This window comes from Helianthus annuus, chromosome 2 (assembly GCF_002127325.2).
Source record: "Helianthus annuus cultivar XRQ/B chromosome 2, HanXRQr2.0-SUNRISE, whole genome shotgun sequence".
Classification (NCBI taxonomy): domain Eukaryota; kingdom Viridiplantae; phylum Streptophyta; class Magnoliopsida; order Asterales; family Asteraceae; genus Helianthus; species Helianthus annuus.
The window spans coordinates 16452274-16457673 of record NC_035434.2 but is presented as its reverse complement, the minus strand read 5'-3'; positions in this window follow the sequence as shown (position 1 = coordinate 16457673).

Sequence of the window (5400 nt, the reverse complement as noted above, 5' to 3'; positions counted from 1 at the left end):
AAAGACAATAATAATAATAATAATAATAATAATAATAATAATAATAATAATAATAATAAAAATAATAATAATAATAATAGTAATAGTAATATTATTATTATTATTATTATTATTATTATTATTATTATTATTATTATTATTATTATTATTATTATTAAACTTGATGCCATGGAATCAATTTAAACGTTTCATAATTGACCTTTTGGATTATGTTTACTTATTCCAAAAGACATTTAATCACTTTTGGATTTTGATTTTGTGGTGAATAACGGTCTATGGTTGGAATTTGAGGATGCGGTGATGTCGGTGGATGCTTGATTTTAAACATTTAAAATTATAACTTCTAGACAACACATAAAAAAAAAAAAGAAAAATGAAACACAACGTGTCAACGTTCATAGCAATTCGAATAGATCTAATTCGAGACCATAATTGTATCAAGTTTCACTTCTAAAAACGAATAGGGACAAAAACTTGTAATTTTATATAAACTAGTGTCCTGTTTGGTTTCGCGTGAATTGAAAACATTTTGTCTATAATTGTGTTTGTTGGCGGCCGAACCCCCGAACTTTTCGCTCAGTAGTAGAGAGTATGTATTTTTCGTATAGAAATTTTTGGGTATATACGTTTTCGACCCCCCGATTTTATAGAAATTTTTAGGTCCGGTGACACCCCTTAGTCGAAAATCTCAACTTTCGCCACTGCTTATGGTACACGCTAATGTTGATTTGAAAATCGTATACTTTTGTATAAGTTGAGTTTGGGGCATGCTAACCTTGTTATTCTTCATGTGCACGTTTTTTTTTTCTGCTCTTTGCATGATTTCCTTGCAATTTCCTTTAGAAAGAATGATGATGAATGGCCGAAAAAATAGATACAAATATACAAACAACTTCCGTGAACATTTTCTACTTCATATATGATAATAATATTATGTGATATATTAATTAAATACTATCTTATGTTTGGTTCTTTTGCTCATATGTATGTTGTGTTGTGTTTGTATTTTCAAGTGATATGTTTGGTTCTTTTGCTCATATGTGTTTGTGTTTGTATGTTCAAGTGATTAATGTCTTAGGATTTTCTTTTCTTTTCTTGAATTATACATAACATATGTGAAACATGCTTTTGTGTAACCAAAGTCTCGCTTTACGTTTGTAGTGTTTTTGTAGGATGCGACGTAAGTCACTATTTAAATCAATAGTTTACCGTGTCTTAACTCGTCCAAATTATGTAGATCATATAATACGTATCTTTTTTGTACGCCGTGAAACATGTTGATGTTGTAAGGACTTATCTAGCAATCTCAAGAAAATCGATCTTACATGCATCCCGAGTCAAATTGATTCATTTGCCATCAAATATGTCATAATGTATAATACGAATTTAGTAAATATTATTTATGTGCAATCACGCACATTATTCGTCTGTTATTATTGTTTTAATTTTTCAATGAATATTTTAAGGTTTACAAATTTGACTAGGATTATGTTTCAACCAGACATGCCTAAGACACCAGATTAGAGATATTAGACGTTCTTAAAATATATTTTCCTTAGTCATAGTTATTGTTTTCATTTTCTCTTGAATTTGTTGTTGAATGCTTTTATGAGGATGGTTCATATGTAATAATAATAATGATGATATATAACATATAATAAATCAATTAAATACTATCTTATGTTTGGTTCCTTTGCTCATATGTATGTTGTGTTTGTATTTTTAAGTGATTAATGTCTCAAGATTTTCTTTTCTTGTATTATACTACATAGGGGTTGTCAAACATGATTTTGTGGAACTAAAGTATTGCTTTATGTTTGTGGCGTTTTTGCATGAAGGATACGACGTTAGTCACTATTTAAATCAAATTTATTTTAAAGGTGTTGTCTAAGAGTTATAATTAAATATATATCAGTAGTTTACAGTGTCTTAACTCGTTCAAACTATGTACATCACAAAATACACTTTTTTACGGCAGAAAAATGGTGATGTTGTAAGGACTTATCTTGCAATGTCAAGAAAATCGATCTTACATGCATCTTGAGTCAAATTGATTCATTTGCCATCAAGTTGTCGTAATGTATATACGTTATTCATTTGGTATTATTATTTTTGTTATTATTTTTCAATGAGTATATTTAGGTCTACGGATTTAACTAGGATCGTGTTTCAACCAAACATGCTTGAGACACGCCAATTTGAAGATATTAAACATTCTCAAAATATGGTTTTCTTAGTCATAGTCATAGTCATTGTTTTCTTATTCTCATGAATTTGTTGTTGAATACTCATACGAGGATGGTTTTGATATGTGATAATAATGTTATCTGATACATTACTTAAATACTATATGGTGTTTGGTTCCTTTGCTCATATGTTTGTTGTGTTTGTATTTTTAGTGATTAACGTCTTATGATTTTCTTTTCTTGTATTATATCTAAGAGATGTCAAACATGCTTTTGTGGAACTAAAGTATTGCTTTACGTTTGTGGTGTTTTTTCAGGATGCGACGTAAGTCACTATTTAAATCAGCTTTATTTTAAATCAACGTACTTTCTTTAAATGTGTTATCTTAGAGTTATAAGTAAATCTATCTCAATAGTTTACAGTGCCTTAACTCATCCAAATTATGTAGAGCATTCACATAATGCACATTTTTTTGTACCACATGAAACATGTTGATGTTGTAAGGACTTATCTTGCAATGTCAATAAAATTGATTTTACATGCATCCCGAGTCAAATTGATTCATTTGCCATTAGATATGTCGTAGATACATTATTCATTTCGTAACATTGTTTAGGTCTACGAATTTGAGTAGGGTCGTGTTTCAACCAGATGCGAAATCTCAGACCTTCGTAAAATATGTTTTTGAGTTAACTTCCGTTTTGCTCCCTGTGGTTTGGTCACTTTAACGATTTTGCCCCAATCATTTAAAAACGACCATTTTCCTCCTTAATGTTTCGATCTTGTCACCAGTTTGCTCCCTGGCTCTAACTCCATCCATATTGTATGTTAATTGAAAGGGTATTTTTGTAATTTCAAGTTAACATAGAAGATCCAAGTACCCTTATGTTATACTTGAAATTACCAAAATACCCTTTCAATTAACATACAATATGGATGGAGTTAGAGCCAGGAAGCAAACTGACAACAAGATCGAAACATCAAGGAGGAAAATGGCCGTTTTAAATGATTTGGGCAAAACCGTTAAAGTGACCAAACCACAGGGAGTAAAACGGAAGTTAACTCTATGTTCTTCTTATACTCATGGTTACTGTTTTCTTATTCTCATGAATTTGTTGTTTTCTTATAGCCATGGTCATTGTTTTTTTTCTCATGACATTTTTGGTGAATACTTATTTGAGGATGGTTTTACTTTATGTTTTTCTTTTCAAATAATTTTTCATGTTATTCAAGAAAATTTAAAGGGAGTTAAGTTGCTACTTTTTGAGTTTATCTCAAAACACAATCAACCCACCATTGAGATTAGACCTTAATTTAGGGTCATATGACATTATTTGGCACCTAACTATGTTTGTCGGTTAATGTATTTTGGTTATGCTCGCAATGTGATATACAAAGATAACACTACATCTACACTTGGCACAATGGCACTTCTTGTGACCGATGGTTCTAATTGTACTTTAGATGATGAAGCGAATGATTTGTTTGCAAAGATTATAACTGACGAATGGGATATGGTGGACGAAGCTTTACGGGGACCATGAATTTCAACGGTCACATATAGCATCATAGTCAAGTTTTTCGTTGTTTAACAAATTCAGGTGGTTGTTGATGATGAACGATCTAAGGTCAATGTCGATGATACAGTTAAATAAAACCCAACAACTAGATGCCAGGATCCATGTCCACAACATGCATCGAAGAAGCAGTCAAGGCCGATGAGGAGTTTGCACCAACCCAAACATTTTAAGGAGTAGATCATAGTCAATTAGTTTTTTTAATTTTTAGTAATTGTTGTGTTACGTTTGTTAATTTCAAGTTAATAACGTTTTTTTTTTTGGGTGAACGATTTTGTTGAGTTAGAATGTTACCAATTTGAAAAACCTAGACTGAGACGAGTATAAAACTAGTTCGTTTTTTATAATGGCTCATATCTGATAATAATATTATCTTATACATTAAATGTGACAACCCGAACTTTCAAGGTTAGTTTTGTAATCCTGGTTCCCTATTACTTTTCTTTCGCATGCTCGTTTCGATTAAATGTTATACGTAAGCGTGTCGGGTCTTGCTTGAGTGTGTTAAATGGGCCAAGGTTATGAAGATTGGGCTGCCATCACGATCATGAAGTCTCGGCCCACACCCGCACACACACACACTCATTTAGGGATGGGTACTCTACTATTGGGCTTAAGGTTATGCATGTAATTTTATTGTCATGGACCTGGGCCTAATAACTAATAACTAAGCAGAGATTGAACCCGGCTTAAGGTTGTGAATCTCGTATTGTTAGGAACTACCAAATCCTTATCTAATAACTATTTGTATTATATACGTATTAGAGTTAGGTTAGCTTAAAAACTCAACAACCCCAACTTGTTCTCCTTTGATTTCGATAAACATCCTTTTCCCCTCTCGTTCTTTGAAGCCGGTGACAGCCTCACTTCCTTCGAAGCATCTATTCATCCGATAGAATCTCTGGTTAGTGCGATTGCTTGTAGTTTTGTTGCGCATGTGATGATTAAATATTGATCTATTTTATACAAAGTTCTTGTTATGCATGTGATGGTATGTAGGTAAGTTGTCAGCTTGTGTTCTTTATTGCATAGGAGTAGTTAATGCTTGTCTGATTCCATGCCATGATTAATCCTTGTGTTGTACAAAAATCGGTCCAATCATGTGGTCTAATATTGAGTGGCCATGTGCTTGCTAGTTAGGGATATAGTATACAAAAAAAAAAAGAAAAGACGGTCCAATCAAGCATGGAGTCATTAGTCAGTGGCCGCCTTTCATGTGACCTTAATGGCGGCCCATATGTGAATCGAAGCATGTGCACCTTATTTCAAGGTTGTCAGAATAGTTAAGTATTAATATTATGTGAGTCTAATAATTGTTGTTATTCATGTGCAATATGTTGATGAAACCGATTTTCTCATGTGCATGTGACCTTTAGATTTGTTGATTTATTAGTGGACCGATTTCATCAAAATGGTTTGTAAGTGGCCGCCAACCTTTAAGGGTATTGAAATTTATCATGATTAACGTATGATATAGGAAGGATGGAGTGTGTCAGTGTACTGTTGAAATTATATCAATGAATGTGATAGTGGCTTTTAGGATCGGTCCAATAGGGTTGAAGATATAAGGCCATGTGTTCATCTAAATACCTAATCAAATAATCAAACAATACATAACCCTTTGTTTTGATTTGAC